Below are 18,711 nucleotides of genomic sequence, written 5' to 3'. Positions count from 1 at the left end.
TATTTAACAGACCTGAGCAAAACTTTATATTTTGAATTGGCACCACCATTCAAAATGTCACCATTCAAGAAGCCCACTAGCAGTCTCCATACTCTCATGTTTGTGGACAGGGCTGGCTCCAGGCTTCAGGGGGTTCTTAGAAACCTGCTCTCCATGGTCCCCCTCCTACCTGGGTAGGCCCCAAGAGAGTCTCTCCATTACCACCACACAAAGGCTACTGGGACACAGAGGTTTTCTCAGGGATCAGTATCCTCCTTCTGAAGCCCTGAAGCCCTTGGAAGCCAGTGATGCCAGCCCCTCATGCTGGTCCTGTTTTCAGGATATACTAGCAATGACAACATATACACATGCAACAACTTCCAACAAAATCTGGAGCAAATCCATAAACTCTGAAGCTGCTTCTGTTTGTTAAAACTGTCATTTGCAATGAGTTGAAGCTACAATGGAACTCATACGAGCAGTGATCTTTATACAAAGCCACTCAGTCAGTGCTGATTGCATGGGAAAGGCCCATGCATTCTGCTCTGCCCATGTTCATACTCATCCTGCATTCATATAGATGTAGAATTTTATCTTATGGCTGTGTATTAAGGGCAATATGCTTTATGCTTGTGATGTGCTTACACTGGTAAACTATGAAGAGCACATAAAGGAGTGCTGCAAGACAATCAGCCTCCCAGCCCCAAATTTCTGTCCCTATGCGCTAGCATATCCTTCACAGGGTTGGTTCCCAGCTTGTGCCTCCCCTGATTTGTGGGGCAGCCGTTCTTTTCTCAGTGGCAGGTGAATTGGCCCCCGCCCCCCTTTTCTCCAGCCTTTCTCTCAGCATTGTGTGGCTTTAATTAAACTTTTAAAAATGTCTCCTGGCAATGCACCCAGAATAGCCCCACACCAGGGCAAACAAGACAGCAGCCAAGGACCATTGAGAGCTAGCCTATCATACATGGTGGTGGAAACTTTTACAGGTATTTTTAAAGCTGTGCAGCATCAGAGAATAACTGAAAAAGTGGGTGGGCACAAGGCAGGCATAAGCAGTAGGCCCTACAGAAGTACTGGAGCTCTGGCATCTGCTCAAGGATGTTATGTGCTGATGCTGGGCATAGCCCTTCACCCTATTTGCTATGACAAATGCCAGTGTAACAATTAGGGATGTGCAAAAAATTTCGGGCACAGAACGATCTGTGCCCGAAATGAACAATTTCGGGTGATTCGGGGCCGAACCGAATCACCCGCGATGTCCCCCGATATTTTCCGGGCACGAGCCGAATCACCCGAATTTTGGACCCGAAAAATTCGGGTGATTCGGTTCATGGTTGATTTTTGGTGATTTTTTGAAGTTTTAGTGACTTTGGGGCAGTTCGGGGGCATAGCATGGGGTCTGGGCAAAAGGAGTGGGGTGGGGTGGTAGTGCCTAATGGCTGCAGGCTACCACCCCAATTTCAGGGGGATTGGGCAAAGGGCTGATTTTTGGTAAATTTCTGAAATTTTCATGTCTTTGGGGCAGATTGGGGCATATTGGGGCAGAAAGTGGGGCCTGGGGCAGAATATTGGGGTGGGGTGGGGTGGTAGTGCCTAATGGGTGGAGGCTACCACCCCAATTTCAGGGGGTTTGGACAAAGGGATGATTTTTTTGAAAATTTTTGAAGTTTTAGTGACTTTGGGGCAGTTTGGGGGCAGAAAGTGGATCTGCCCCAAAAGAGTGGGGTGGGGTGGTAGTGCCTAATGGGTGGAGGCTACCACCCCAATTTTAGGGGGATTGGGCAGAGGGCTGATTTTTTGGGAATATTTGAAGTTTGGGTGTCTTTGGGGCAGATTGGGGGCAGAAAGTGGATCTGCCCCAAAGGAGTGGGGTGGGCTGGTAGATAGTGCCTAATGGGTGGAGGCTACCACCCATCCCCAATTTAAGAGTGATTGGGCAGAGGGGTGAATTTTGGTGAATTTATTTTTATGAGGTTTGTCTTCATAAGGTGAAGTGTGCTAAATTGATTACTTCCTCATATTATTCATAGTAAAGGAAAGTGTGAAAAAGTGAAAGTGGGGTCATGAGAGTTGTTTAATTGAAAAAAATCTCATTTGCTACGATAGAATGAGAATCCACACCTCAGAAAAAACTTCTGAGGTGTGAATTCTCATTGTATCATAGCAAATGAGATTTTTTTTCAATTAGACAACTCTCATGACCCCACTTCCACTTTTTCACACTCTCTATTACTATGAATAATATGAGGAAGTAATCAATTTAGCACACTTCACCTTATGAAGACAAACCTCATAAAAATAAATTCACCAAAATTCACCCCTCTGCCCAATCACTCTTAAATTGGGGATGGGTGGTAGCCTCCACCCATTAGGCACTATCTACCAGCCCACCCCACTCCTTTGGGGCAGATCCACTTTCTGCCCCCAATCTGCCCCAAAGACACCCAAACTTCAAATATTCCCAAAAAATCAGCCCTCTGCCCAATCCCCCTGAAATTGGGGTGGTACCTCCACCCATTAGGCACTACCACCCCACCCCACTCTTTTGGGGCAGATCCACTTTCTGCCCCCAAACTGCCCCAAAGTCACTAAAACTTCAAAAAATTTCAAAAAAATCACCCTTTGTCCAAACCCCCTGAAATTGGGGTGGTAGCCTCCACCCATTAGGCACTACCACCCCACCCCACCCCATTATTCTGCCCCAGGCCCCACTTTCTGCCCCAATATGCCCCAATCTGCCCCAAAGACATGAAAATTTCAGAAATTTACCAAAAATCAGCCCTTTGCCCAATCCCCCTGAAATTGGGGTGGTAGCCTGCAGCCATTAGGCACTACCACCCCACCCCACTCCTTTTGCCCAGATCCCATGATATGCCCACAAACTGCCCAAAAGTCACTAAAACTTCAAAAGTTCACCAAAAATCAGGACTTTGCCCAATCCCCCTGAAATTGGGGTGGTAGACTCTACCCATTGGGCACTACCACCCCACCCCAAAATTTTGCCCCTGGGCCCCTTTTTACCCCCCAAATCAATTCAGATTTGGATTTGGATTAAATCCAAATCCGAACCGAATCAAGGGTGATCGGGTGACCCAGATTCGGGCACAAAACAGAACAGGGGTGATTCGGTTCGGGTCCGAGCCAAATCACCCAAAAACCCAAATTGCACACCCCTAGTAACAATAGTGTAGTTATGGCGAACACAGCTGCTGCATAGGTCATGAAGCAGCTTTTTGAAGTTGACATTTTGCGGCCCATGTGGGCACTAAAATGGACACGGAGTATTCTATAGCATCAGATCTTGTCCAGCTTTCATCTTATTAGATATGCACTTATGGACATAGCTTGTGTACATTCACACAGCTAATATGCTTCGCTACACAATCCATCAGAGCTGGCCTGTCCATAAAGTGAACGGAAAGAGTTGCCTCAGGAGGCAGATTATCAGTGGGTGGAGGGAGATGACAATTATTTTAAAACAACAACAACCACACCCCCTGCCACCCCAAATAACCTGCTGCCACTTTCTCCTTCTGCACTTGCTGGAATTGAAGAGAGGGGGGCAAAACAGAAAGGAAGTGGAGGAGAGGAGTGTGGTGGAGAGACATGCCAGCCCACCACTTCCTATCTCCTCCCCTCCCCTCCTTTTCAAATCCAACAGGGGAGGAGGAGGAGGAAGAGAGGTGGCTCTTCATGCCTGTTGGTGTGTTGCAGGGTGATCCTACCTCAGTTTCCTGTCTCTTGGACCACCCCTGCAATCCAGAAATGTTGATGCTCTTCAAAATATTTTGAACTTAGTCTGGATGCTTTAGTTAAATAATATTCTACTTTAATGGTGTCTGATGCTGAACACCACCAAAATTACATCAGATATTTTTCATCTATCAGTGTAAAAGCATCCCAGAAATGACCTATCGACTTCATGAGCAGTAAAATAAAGTAAACACCTTGCACTGTCTGCCTTGGAATGGAGACCATTTAACTAAACAAACTGCTAGAGCTAAATCTAGAAACAATTTGCTCAGCAAACCTCTTGTGCTCTGTGCTGCTCAGCTGCTGAGTACTGTTTCCCCTTAATGGGCCACACAAAGGCAGGGCCATTGAACTGCTAAGTATGCCAGGTAACGTTTCCATGACAACCTGTTCTGCAGGTATGGCAAAGCACAGGGCAGGGTTCACATTGTAGAGGAGTACCTTTAATCAAACTGGAATGAGGACATAAGAGATTGGAAACCAGAAGCAGGCTTCACAGCACTAATATTCTGTGGAAGTAAAGAACCTCTCTGATTTCAAGCCAGCATGCTCCCTTTCCCCATGTTTTGGGCATCTCTCCCCTCCTCTGGCAATAGCAGGGACTGCCAATCTTCACAATTCAAAGCAAGTCATTAGTTTGAACTTTATGCCTCCCTAAAACTGCCTACAAAGGAGATAAAATGCATGCCTCTTGCTTCACAGTCCACATCTAAATCCATGATTGCAGGAGTTAGTGCTGAGAAGCAATTGACTCCAGGTCAGTTGTATTAGTAATCCTGCCTTCCCCCCACTTCTTTCTTGGAGCTCTGTAGTGAGTTTGACTCACTTGCTGAGTCACTTGCAGCTTTCTGCTCTGCAGCCAGCCTGGAATGTATGGTGCACCTCCTCTGCCCATGCTTGCCTGCATGTGACATACTGTAAACAGAGGAATGTGGGTTAATTTGTGTGTGATTTGGGGTGGGGAGGGGGGATGTGTGAGCAATCTTACTTTGGAATGGAGTGATGAGATTTTATGGTCTTCTTATCACTTCCTTCATTTTTGGCCTCTCACACCTGTTGAATTAAAACTCAGTAAATGGGATGAATTAAGGAGCACAACTTTGTATCTGGAGCTACGACGTTTTTAGTTAAAACCAATCACATCTAAGTTAGGGCAGGTATGCTTGCTACCAAGGGGAGAGCTCAGCATTTCTTGCTGCTTGCCTTGTGCGGGTAATCCTACCTCAGCTCCAGGCATTAGATCAGTACTATGACTGCTCTTTGCTTTTCACTGCCAATACTACTACTACTGCAAATATGTATATACCGCTCTTCAACCAAGTTCGCAAAACGGTTAAAATAGAAAAATAAGTAATACATAAATAAGATGGATCCCTGTACCCAAAGGGCTCACAATCTAAAAAGAAATGCAAGGCAGACCCCAGCAACAGCCACTGGAGGGATGCCGCGCCGGGGATGGATAAGGCCAGTTGCTCTCCCCCTGCTAAATATAAGAGAATCACCACCTTAAAAGGTGTCTCTTTGCTCAGTTAGCAGGGGTACACCCCTTTAAAGTGTGCTGGGGAGGCCCTCATCAGCCCCCAAATTGGTAAGCCATGAAATAAGAGAGGCCATCAGGGCCTACCTCAAGTCCTCTGGAGCTTTCCCATACAGGACTTCCAGCTCTTGGAGTATCCGATGAGGGAAGCCACTTTAAATGAAACTCGCAGCATTAGGGAAGCAGCCCCTCCCCTCTCTACTGTGAGTTTTCTTATGTGTGGGTTCACACATAGCTTGTAGGGGTGTGCATTTTGGAATTTTCTTGTTTCGATTTGTATCCAAATTGAAACACCCCCGTTTTGTTTTGTACCCAAATTTTCTGAATCCGAATCAGCCCTGTTTTGTTTTGTAGCCGAATTTTCCGAATCCAAATCGATTGGATTTTTAAAAAGGGTCCCAGGGCAAAAAGAGTGGGTGGTGGTGGTAGTGTCCAATGGGTAGAAGCTAGCAGCCAAATTTCAAAGGAATTACGCAAAGGGCTGATTTTTTGTGAATTTTTAAAGTTTACACATCTTTAAGAATTTTCACATAGGGAATAATGGAGATTCCAGCAAATGTATCACTTCAAATCAAGGGGAAAGGGATGACCCAGAGTGGAGTGTGGTAGTGCCCAATGGGGGCAAGGAAACTTCCAGAATTATTTCAAAGAAATTGGGCAAAGGGCTGATTTGTTGTGATTTGATGAAGTTTAAGTGTCTAAGATTTCTCCCATAAGGAATAATGGAGGTTTAGGTTTCAGCAGCCCCATAATTCCACTTGGGGGGCACTGGGGTTGCCCAGAGTGAGGGGTTGTGTAGTGCACATAGGGTGCCAACCACTTCCATACCCACAAGCCCGTGGGGTACTGGGTTTTGTTGTTTCTGAGGTGTTCATTGTAGATTCTCTGGTAGCATATGAGATTTTCAGTGAAAAACAAGAATCCACTCTCATATGCTACCAGAAAATCTACACTCAGAACACCACAGAATCAACAGAACCCAGCACCCCATGGATTAGCAATCCTTCCCTTGGACAATGTGGGGTCAGTAAAGAGTGGCAAGAAGCAAAAGAGCCAATGCAGAACAAGGAGGGAATTGTCAGCAGGTCAGCCCATGATTTAGGTCACCGATCAGAAGGCTGGAAGGGTGGGAAATTCAAAGAGATGTCAAACACAAAATGGAGGTCTGAAACAACAAAACGTTTTGTAGCCGAAACAGGGACGTTTTGTTTTGTATACAAAACTTTTGGATCTGGAAAATGGGTGTTTTGTTTTGTCTACAAAACACCCGAAACAGGCTGTTTTGGGTACAAAATGTTTTGTATCTGAAACGTTTCGCACATCCCTAATAGCTTGCTTCTGAGTTTTCCTTGTGGCCAATGGCTTCCTAGAGGAGGTGGGACGCCACGTCTCCCATTCCCCCAAGGGTTTAGTAATTAAAGGACCCTCTGTGATCTGGTTCTGTTGAAGTCCACACACATACTCTTCTGCTTAATTGGTTTGTGGATCAGACTGCCTGTTAGCCATCAGCCTTGGCTTTCTATTCCCCCCTGCCATCATGACCCCAGCACACACACACACACACACACACACACACACACACACACACACACCATGTGTCAGCCCTCCTCTGGCATTGCCTCTGCTTTTGTAGCCTCATCCCAGCTTGGATTGCATGCAAGGAAATGCTCGTTTTCTGCAAAAGACGGCAAATCCTCCTCCCAACTCTCCCGCTCCAAAAAATTTCGACGAGCAAAAAGCCTGAAAACTGGGTTTTCAACTCTTTGACTCATGATTGAAGCCAAGGCAGCTAAGTAACTGCTTTTGCATTCCATAGGTGTGACTAGTTCTCATCATGTAAATGTAAGACTGATGTCAGTGCCTTGCAGTGGATTTCCAGGAAACTTTGCTGAAAATCAGCATTTTAAAAACTCATATATAAACTGGGATGAGGTGAAATCCAGCAGGGAAAGCCCAATTTGTGTGTGGGGTGCTTCCGAAGACATTGAACTGACCTCGATGGGAATCTGGCTGTAGTGAGAACACACACCCTCCCTTCTGGAGGAGATTTGGAGTAAAGTCCCTGTGTGAGAAAGCTCCTGGAGTGGATTGACTGCAAGAGATTTAGGTAAAGCCTCACTTCACTACTTCAGTGCCTTAGAATGTTTACCGCTGCTGTCCTTCCTTCCACCCTGCACTGAACCTGCCATTAGAAGGAGCTAGCATTGCTTAATATCTTTCACCCTATATGCCCACAATAAAGGCATACAAATCCCACTACAGATGAGACTAGAAGCAATCAGGACCCTTGAATGAAAGATATGCCCCATCATTCTTGTAAAGGATTTTATTTAATTATTTAATTTCACTTATATGCTGTCCTTTTACCTGGGAGCCCCTGCTGCCGTTCCCTTTTTTTTTTTTAAAGCACTCGGTGATTTATGTGGGGTTGCCCTTGAACCTTCAGGGAGGAGGGAGGGGATAAAAACTTAGCTAGGGCAAGAGTGCCAAATATTATCATGTAACAGTTCAAGCTACTGCAGCCCTAGTTTGGAGGGCAGAGGCTAACCCACAACCAGGATTGATAGGACAACCAGGATTTGTGGACGGCATTCATTCACCCAACATATAATTAATGTATGGAGTTCTCTGCTAGATGCAGTGATGGCCACAGACAGAGATGGCTTTAAAAGGGATTAACACAAATCCAGGGGGTTAGGACTATCAGTGGCAATTATTAGCCATGAAAGCTAAAAAGATCTTGCAGGTTTAGAGGCAGTACACCTCTGCATACCTTCCTGCAATGTTATGGAATTCCCCAGAGGCATTTAGCTGTCCACTGTTGGATGGAAACAGGATGTTGAACTAGACGGAGCCTTGGTCTAACCCTACAGGGCTCTTCTTTTCCTATCCATCTTATCCATCCCTGCCTCTCTGACCACAGCCCAAATCTAGCCACATGATGTGTTTATAGATCAGATATGCCTCATTATACATCTATAGGCCATTTTACCACACAGAAATGATATTTTTGCTAAAGAAAGTTTGCTTCAGTTAAATTTGTAAGGTCTATAGCCATTAGGGATGTGCAAGCCAGGTTGATTCAAACCATGGTTCGAATCGAGCTGAGCTGGTTCAGGTGGTCTGAGTTTGAACTGGACTGGCCCCGGTTCCAAGAACTGGTTGGCGGGCCGGTTCGGGGGTATACTTGTAAAGGGCAATCCGACAAGGATTCCCCTTTATAAATATGCAAGAATAAATGGGGATTCCCTAAAATAGGCAAGGGAGATAGGCAGGAGCAAAAGAGTCCTTACTACTTTTAATTCCAGGCGGCAGTGGAAAGTCTCTGGAGGTGGCCAGGGGTGGCAGTGGATTCCCCTTTACAAGAATACCCCCTTTACTGTCCTTGCCAGATTCCCCTTTACAAGTATATTCCTGAACAGGCCCGCAAACTTGTTCACCCCGGTTCAATGGCTGAACCAGACCAGAACTGGTTCATCTGAGCCTGAAGCCAGACTGGGCTGGTTTGAATCCGGTCCAGATTTGAACTGAACTGGCAAAACAGATTCCGTGCACATCCCTAATATCCATATTTTGGAAGACAGAGTATCAATATTTCTGTATAGCACCTGTACATTGTAGAAAACAAACTAACTAGCTTCCAATTCAAATTTGGCTGACAGAGGAGGTCTAAGACAAAAGCAGAATTTAGTAGCTGACACATGCATTAAAAGCAATTTGATGTTCTGGCTGTGCTCTTGTTAATTTAATTAGGTTGGACTTTGATGAAACTAAATGACAGTTAATGAGGTTTGGCAGTGTCAGAAAGGTTATCATATATTGCTTAATGGGGGAAAGTCATAATTTATGATGGGTCAGTTCTATAAGTGCAGACAGAAAGATGCTCCAAGAGACATCAAAATCTAGAATGTAGGTCAACAAGAAAAGCCCTTTGGATCTTTATGAGCCTCTGATCTTTAGGAGAGAAACAAATTAGCTCTCATCCCGAGGTTATTTGAATAATGTTCTGTGATGGTCCAGCACTCACTTGCTGCAGCAGTTCCTTTAAATATGCAAGCAATGCAAAGCTACCAAAAATATTATTGATAATAGGCAATTACTTCAGCAGTTAACATACAGTGGCTCGGGACAAGTACAGTACATTTCAAATAATAATTGAAAATTGAATCATTGTAGAAACCTCAGGAAAATAAATTGACTTGGAGGCTAAGCCAACAGCCTGAAAGGAAAAATAAAATAAAATAAAAATAAAAATCTCCTAGGGAGATGAAAAAAAGAAAACACAGAGAGAAGTAACTAAAAGGTAACCTTCCCATTGCTCATAATTTAATGGCAGCTTACATAGACCAGAGCAGGGTTTAACATGGAAAGCATAGTCCTAGACAAGACAGCAAGCAAGCCACACTCCTTTCTTGTCTTGCTACTCCCTATACAGCTTTAATCATGCTTCCTGAAAATGTGATATCCTTAGGTCTCTGGCCTTGGACTTGCTCAGCCAGGGTGCTATAGGCAGCAGCACAAGTGGCTGCCTGGCTGGGCTGCCAATCCAAATGCTTGTGAGCAGGGCTACCCGCAGTTCAACTTACCAGCTTATCCAAGGCAAGGGGCACCTAAGTCTAGTTGTAGGCAACCAAGGATGATGTGATGACCCCCACGGGGGTCATGGGGGAGGATTCCTCAGATGAAGACCCAGAGCAAGGGGAGCAGGCTGAAACTCTGGTCGACTCAGCAGAGCCAGTGCTGACAGGCCTGCAAGCCCCTCTTCCTTCCCTTCTCCTCCTCCTCCGGATGAAGCCTCTGAGGCTGCTGAAATTGAGGTGCCTGCTCTAGATCCCCAACAGAGACATTTGGCCAGAGTACAGGCTAAAAGGGGGGGACTCCGTAGGTCGGGACTGGCCAGAAGGAACAGATATTCCAGCTCTGACCCAGCTGCACCTCCTTGACAAGGCCAAGCTGCAGTGATGGGTGGGGCTCTCACCACATTGCCAGTTACAGCAGCCTGAAAACTGGACCTGTGCTGGAAACAACATCTGTGGTGACCAGTCCTACTGTGAGCAAACTTGATCTAGAAATCTGGACCTGTTTGCTGTTGTATGACCCCCGATTCGTGTTCACCCCGATCCTGTGGAATTCCTGATGTTGACTCCTGGCAATGTTTGTGACTACTCTCCATTCCCCTCTGAAAAGAGTGGTTTTTGCAGCTGCTGGGCAGTTGGCCAAGGCAGGTCATTACAGGTGCTCCTTTCTGGTAGTGGTGCTGGGTGCTATGCCCAGGTGGAACAGCTTTAATGTAGATGGCAACACCCATGGCAGGGTTAAAAAGCTTGGAGCAGCTAGGAAGGGCTGGAACTCTGACTCAAAAACAGCAGGTGGGCTGTCGTCTTCTGGTGACATCCCTCCCCAGCCTAGCATGTGTATGTGGGGGACACCAGATGAAAGATAAAGAAGAGGGAGTGTGCATGAGCATAGTACTGACCTGCATGCACAACATTTGAAAAGGCCACACCTGGCTGTTACCTCCCTCTGGCTTGGCAACTGGTCCACCTCTCTCTTGATGGTAGTGCGTGGCAGAGGTGCCATGATAGCTTTGAAGAGGACGAAGAGAGGAAGGTAAGTGCCTTGGAGGAGGCAGGAGCCATGCTGTGGGTAGCTCTATTTGAATGCTTCCATGAAGATAGCAAGGTTAGTTGATCAAGGTAAGCTTGAGAATTATGTACCACCAGCCCAACACCCACTTGTTCACTTCCCCACTTGGTGCACTCAATGACAGCATTCAAGGAGATATAGCTCAGCCTGCCAGCAACAGAATAGCAGCCCACCAGCAGAAGCCAGTCAGGGCCATGCAGAATCCCTGATCCAAATGTTAGCATCTGTGGGTCTGCATATGGATCTTGCATATGCACGTGATGAGAGAGAGAAAGTGCTTAGTGCTTCTGACACACTTCATTCCTTGGTCCTATGATGCATATCATGATTTGACTTGGGCATGTGATTTTGATTTTTTTTTTTTAGTTGTCTGCTTTGCGTGTGTTTTCAGTGCTGCACCACAGAGAAGGCTCCATGGACCCACACTTTGCCTTGATCTTTCAGTTGGACATTGGGCTGGGGAGGGATGCATCCAGGCAGACATTTAACAGGTACAGTTTCCCTAATATTTCCTAGAAATGTCCCTGATGAATTTCTGCCTGATGCATCTCTGATCATTGGAGTCCACACATGCGTGGAGGCCATCTGAGCCCTGAGGACAGAAGTAGGGGCAGGTGGCAGGGAACGCCAGCTTGTTGGGGGCCAGGATTCGGAGTGCACCAGAATGGGTGAAGGGTGCATGCCAGAATGGAGTGGTGAGCAGAAGTGGCAGCAGTGGGCAGCAGGAATGCCAGCCATTGTCCACACATGAGATGCCATCTGAGTGCTAGGAGTGGGGCAGCTGGAAGGGCAAAGTGGCAAGGACAATGAGGCCACAGCTACACTGGGCCAGCTACACTGTAGCCCGGAAGGGATTGAGTGGCCATCGGGCCAGAGAAGTGTTGGAAGTGAAGGACTATGCGCTGTCTCTTGTCTCAAAGACAGTGGAGGACAGACTAGTGAGACAGAGGGCTAGAGGGTCAAGACATTGGTCATCCCTTCTCTACTGCTCTGACACTATCCCTTTGGTATGTAGATTGCTATTCTCAGGAGACTTCCTTCCTTCCAGCCACTTCCTTCCTCTCTTCTCTTCCTGTTCCTTCTACCTTGCAAGCTCCTCTCCCTGCACCATGTGTGTAGAGAAGATGCAGAATCCATCTGCATCCAGCTAGATAGATAGATTAGAGATCCTAACTCCTCACTTTCCTATCTAGAATGGAGTTCTTTAATAAATGCCATATATATTGATTTGAAACTATGAACTGGCTCCAAGTTACTTTACTCTCAGCATACACGCATGCCTAACCAAATTCCGCTGTGTTGTGCCTCTGCACACTCTGCTATAATGAAAAAGGGATTCTCTTACCAGAGAGAATTCCCAGCAAGAAGAAGGGTTGGGGCAGCTGGAGGGGCAGAGCGGTGAGTCAGCCACCATGTTTATTGTGGGCCGGACTGTGACTTGCTACTGCACAGACTCTTTTAGCACCGAAGATGCATTTTTCTGCCTCTTAAAACCCAACTTTGAGGATCAATTGTGAAATATCAATTGGGTCCAGGGAGGTATACAAAAGGCACTTTTCTGACATGCAGTCTAAAGTCTGAAAATACGCAAACGGACTACAAAATTATTTAAACAGCACTTCCTCGGTCTGGAAACATGTCGCCAACCCTTTAAACCCCTGTTCAAAAGAGAAAAAGTATAAGCTGCTCTATCTAAGCCATTTCCCAACAGATCTTTGCCAGATTTGCAGGGGAGGTATCTCTTGTCACCTAGTGAATGTGTGCTAATGGCCAGGCAGATCAGACAAATGGTTCGGATGTTATAAGCAATAGAATATTCAGGGTTTATAATGGTGGAAAGTTGGAAACACTCTCCAACTTCTGGCACAATTGTGCCAGTATAATTGAATTATGATCTGTGGGGTCCTGATATGATGTAAGTAGACATTATGCTCTCCATTATATGATTAGGTGATTTCATATACCTTGTGAGGAGGGAGGATGAAAGTAACATATGGACAGCTCTCCTGGATCACACCAAGGCCTATTTAGTCCAGGATCCCATAGTGGCCAACCAGATGCTTCTTGGAAGCCCACAAACAGGAGATGGAGGCATATCCCCTCTCTCACCATGATCCTTTACTGCCTCTAAACTTGAAGATAACATATAGTCATCAAGTCATTGATATTCTTGTCCTCTGTGACTCTGTCTAATCTCCTTTTAAAGAAATCTAAGCTAGTGGCCATTATCACATCTTGTGGTAGGGAGTGCCATAGATTATTCATTACATTTATTTTATATCCCACCCTTCTTCCAGGGAATTCAGGATTGCATATCTGCCCACCATTTTATCCTCACAATAACCCTGTAAGGTGGGTTAGGATGAGAGAAAATGACTGGCCCAAGGTGATTTTAGGGCCAAGTGGGGATTTTAACCTGGATTTTCCAAATCCTAGTCTGACACACACTAACTACTACACCATTATGCTCTGCATAAAGGAGTACCCATCCTAAATCTCCCACCAATCAGTTTCATTGAATGACCGCTGGTTCTAGTGTTGTGAGAGAAGGGGAAAAAACTTCTCTCTATCCACTTTGAAATAAATTTACCTCATCTAGCATTACAGAATAAAGGTAAAGTGTCCCATCAAGTTGATTTTGACTCCTGGCGCCCACAGAGCCCTGTGGTTTTCTTTGGTAGAATACAGGAGTGGTTTACCATTGCCTCCTCCAGCGCAATACGAAAGGATGCCTTTCAGCATCTTCCTATATTGCTGCTACCTGATATAGTACCAGTGGGGATTTGAACCGGCAACCTTCTGCTTGTTAGTCAAGCATTTTCCTACTGTGCCACTTAAGGTAGCATTACAGAATACCTTTAGTAAATTGTCCACTTAGCTATTTTACAGATATACATTTAGGGAGAGTATAGTCATCATTTTAAGAAGGCAAATCTTTTTATCATCAATTATCTTATTTGTTATCTCACTCCTCTTGCAGGGAACTCATAGCTGAGTACCAAATTTTAATATTCCATTTCATCACCACCATGAGATAGGTTAGACTAGAACATATCAGCGACAAGCCCAAAGTCTCCCAGTGAGCTTTATGGCTGATCAGCAATATTGAACCGTGTCTCTCTGGTCCAGGCTCAATATTCCGACGTTACACTGGATCCAGGTAAAACAAGCTACTTTTATTTGTATTAATTTTTTTGCAGACTCTATCCTATCCTGAATTACTAAGTAATAGTTTCCTAAGTACACGCACTTGATATTTTCATATTCCCTTGTGAGTTTTTCAAATATTCCACATGTATATCTCATTTAAGCTCTGCACTAACGTGAACAAAAGCCACAAAAGTGCTGAAAACAAAACGGTGCACTAACCCCACAAATCCATTCAACTGGTCAGAGTCACAGTGAAAACTGTCTGGGCCTCTGGTTTGCAAATGTCATTTGATTGCCAATGTCAACAAAAGCATTTGGTTTTGATGAGAAAGACAGATGGAGACACTTTCTTGCATCAGGCCAATGTGTCTAAAAATAGGCACAGGAACTGAAGGGAAGATAAAGCAGATTGGGTCCCTCCTGATGGTCATGCTATAAAATGAAGTGCTTTAGGGACTTGTTAATGCTGGGATGGCTATGGGAATAAAAATCAACCAAGGCTGTGTGACCTTGCTAGTACTCAATCGCAGAAAACAACATTTTAAGCCCCATCTTTTTCTTTTTCTTAAAATAAAATAAAATAAAATAAAGATGTCTCTTTTGATCTAACAAGGAATCCAAGTCCAGTACCTATTATTGATAATCTGCTATCTCTTCTCTTTCTATGCACAACAATAGTATTTTGTACAAGACTGATTTATGATAATCTATATTATTAATTCTCCAAGATGGGCCATGCGTGGGGACGTGGTAGAAAGTAGGCGATTGGCTGATAGAGTTAGCACCCGATTGGGCAGTGGGGATTCCATATGCAGTTAGGGAGGAGGAGCCTGTGGCACTATGGTGATTGGGCAGTGGGGATTCCCTATGCAGATAAGGAGGAGGAGCCTGTGATGGTTAAGGTCAGTTGGAATGCAACTGTTACTGGTCGGAAGATGTTCTTGATTGTAGAGCAGAGGAATCGATATATTAAAAAGGATAGCAGGCAGGGGTCTGCAAAAAGATGGGTCATGAGAGTGGAAAGAGCCCCTTCAGGAGAAGGAGGATACCATTGTGTGAATTAAATGAGGAAACAAGATGAACAAAATCTGTTAACTCAGGGAGGGAGGGAGAGAGAGAAAAAACATGAAGGGAGGGGGAAGAAAGAGTGGAGAAGAGCGAGTGGAGGAAAGAGAAAGAGAAAAATAAGAGAGGAGGATGAGAGACAGAAGGAAGGGCAAGGATCGGGCCTGAGCCTGTCAGCAGCCTGAGGGGAATGAGCGGCCATGGCAGCACTAGCAGCAAGGAAGGGCCCAGTCAACCACTGCTGCTGATTGGGGCTACCGAGGCCATTGTCAGAGCCAGGCAGGCAAAGGACGGGCCCTGGCCTGTCAGCGGCCTGAGGAGAACAAGCAGCCGTGGTGGCAGCAGCGAGGAATGGTCCGGTCAGCCACTGCTGCTGCTCCTGGAGGGAGGAGCAGGAGTGGGGTTCAGGTGAGGGTGGGGAGGTCTCTGGGGATAGGGGGCTGCAGCTTGGCCAATAGGCACCAGCAATGCTGCAGCCACAGCCAAGAAGGGTGAGGGGGATGGAAACAATGGGATGGAGGAGGAGCAGGAGTGCAGCTCAGGTGAGGGTGGGGAGATCTCTGAGGTGAGAGGAGCAATCAAGTACTAATGCACAGATGCTCTAGAGCATGCAAGAGTTCCAGCACTGAAGTGGAGAAAAATAATGGCGGCGGTCACAATGCAGAGGTGGAGGCCTGGTGGGCAAAGCCCCTCCAGCCAGAAGAGGTGGGTGGATGGCGGGTGAAGTCCCACCGGCCAGGAAGAGGAGGCGGTGGTGGGGAGAAATAATGGCGGCGGCGAGGAGGTGGGCAGACGGTGGGCAAAGACCTACCAGCCGGGAGGAGGAGGTGGGAGGCAGCGGCGGGGTGGCCTGGCCCTGGCCCGCCCAATGGGGAGAGCTGTGGGGGGAGAGAGCTGTGGGAGGGGAGAGCGAGTGAGCGAGCTGCGGGGGGGAGAGCGAGCGAGCTGCAGGGGGAGAGCGAGTGAGCGAGCTATGGGGGGGAGAGCGAGCGTGCGAGCTGCAGGAGGATGACACAGGATCAGTGCACAGCTGTACAGATGCTCTGTGCGGGCTCAGCTAGTAATTATTACTTACTAAAGTATTTCTATCCCACTTTTAATCATTAATGCTTTTCAACTTACTCTCAAATTATTTCTCTGGCACCACACGCTGGCTGCATTAGCACGTAACACAAAACTGGAGGCCCCTTCACCTCTGGTTTTCTTAACTGTACATCCGAATGCGGGCAACTTCAGTTTGATTAAAAATTGGACCCATAGTTTCCCTACCCAAACTCCTCATTGTACCTTCGGTCTGTAGTGAGGTCCATTGTCTAGACTTCCAGTTTGGTGGTGCCACCATTACATCCAAACGCTGGCACTTCAGTTTCCCCCTTAAGCAACTGGAGTTGAGAGAGGAAGTTCCTCCCTTGCTCTGGCTGCTATTGGCTGCCGGGGCTATCCTTCATTAAAGAAGGAAGCCCCGACAGCCAGTTCCCCTTCCTCTCTGCAGTCAGCGAGACTGCAGTTATATCGCTCTCCATTTCATCTGAATGCAGACAGGCAAGCAGGGGGAGTGGTGTGAAACTGCGGGTGCATTGGTGATGCCTCTTATTAGAATGATAACACAAATGGCGAAAGGTAGAGCTCCATTGGACCCATGGTTCCGTGTTACGTCCGAAAGTGGCCACTGGCTTCTTCATGTCAGTGATAGAGAGATTGTGACAAGAACTATCCTTTTCACAGTAAGGATCATAGTACAACAAAAGTAGACAAATTGTTTATTTTTAATTACTAAGACTAGGAACAGAACTTTGCATTTCCTGGTGTCAAAGTACTTAATTTCTAATGCAAAGTTTGGATTAAGGTAAGTTTGGAGAAAGGTAAGTTTGTGAGTTGTAGACTTGTGTAGGGCAGAATCAGCGTGGCATTATTTAACACATTTGTATGTTGCCCTTCAGTTACAAAGCTCCCAATCTGGCTAAACACCATCCATAACAGGATAATAAAGAATAAAGTCCACAAAATTAAGCTCAAACAAGTAATACACACTGATCAAAACCAAATCAAATCGGAGCAGCAGAAGCAGTAAATATGAGAGATTACAACCTGAAAATATGTCGGAGGCTCAGGCAAAGAAACAGGGTTTCACGTGACAGAGAAAGGACAGCAGGTTCCATATGAGGTTAAATTCAAAATCTGGTAATATCTTGATTAGGATCATTCAAAATTATACAAAATCTTAAACCAGCTTTCAAGTTCTCCAGAACTCTTTATCAACCTGGCTGCTGAAAAGAAAAGAAAAAGGAGGAAGGGGCAGTTCACAGGGTATGGTGTAGTAGCCCTAAGAGTCTGCAGAAAGGTTTGCTTAAAATGTTGTGTAGTGTTGTTTTGTCCTAAAAAAAAATATTATTTTATTGTTTGTTTGTTTGTTTGTTTGTTTGTTTAATTTATATACTGCTTGACTCCAAAGGCTCTAGGCAGTTCACAAAAGTAAATAAAATAAAAGCAGAATAAAGCAACCATTTAAAACATGACCAATTGGAGCTTATGGAATCCCTCTCTTCTGCCACAAACCAATATAGCTAGCTACAGTTTTTAAGCACCTGGTGATAGGGATGTGCATGGACTAGACTGCGGTTCAACCAGTGGTTCGAGCACAGTTCGGGAGGGGGAACCGGGAGCTTTAAGAAAGAGGAGAGCAGGTCCTTACCTGCTCTCTACTGCCCCATCCAGCTTCCTGCTGGGGCAGTCTGCCTCCCAAGCACCAGCATGCACACAGAAACAGGTGCTTAGAATGCCCATCTTTTGGAGCATGTTGGCAATGCATTGTGGGATCTCTGGAGGCTGGGACAATGAATCCCAGTCTCTTTTTACTCGCTCTGCCGGGAGCAGTAAAGAGATTCATCCACACTACTCCCGCCAGCACTGGTCATCTTGCCGAGTATCTTGCACACCTTCGGAGCTGCAAGTGGTCATCTGTGGGGAGGTAAGTTGAACTGCCTGCCCAACCGCACAAGAGTGCGGTTGTGTAAACAGCCCCACTGACTAGCCTACAGTTGTCTAGAGAGCTTTATGGGGATTTGAACTTGACTCTCCCCAGTCTGACACTAACTATCTCCTATTAGTGATGTCATATTCAGAACACTGAAAATATCTGCTTTCATTTAAAACAACAACAACAAAACAGGAGGCAAGGTTCCATTCCCAATGAGTTTAGGCAAATGTCTGAAATCTGGAAGCAACATCAGATCCAATGAAATTCATTTCTATCTTGCATACACAACATTCTTAGCTAAATCTGGCATACTTGAGCTAGAGTTAACAGCTAGGACCTTTATAGAGAACATGCAACTATTTTGGGGACCAAATGACTTTTTTTTTCCCCATTAAGAGGAATAGATACTATTTTGGGGACCAAACAGCTTTTTTAAAAAATTGTGGTGTCTGAAGTTCTGGGGAGCAGCTGGAACATTTTGTTCGCTCAGAACCCTTTGCTCTCACAAGCAGCTTCTCTTCCTCTGCCTCCTCCCCCTTCCTACTGACTGACCATCCAATGGGGAAGCCAGAGGGGAGGTTCTGCTTCAGTGGCAGGTGGCAGA

Source organism: Hemicordylus capensis, chromosome 1, assembly GCF_027244095.1.
Source record: "Hemicordylus capensis ecotype Gifberg chromosome 1, rHemCap1.1.pri, whole genome shotgun sequence".
Taxonomy (NCBI): domain Eukaryota; kingdom Metazoa; phylum Chordata; class Lepidosauria; order Squamata; family Cordylidae; genus Hemicordylus; species Hemicordylus capensis.
Note: the sequence above shows the minus strand (reverse complement) of the source record.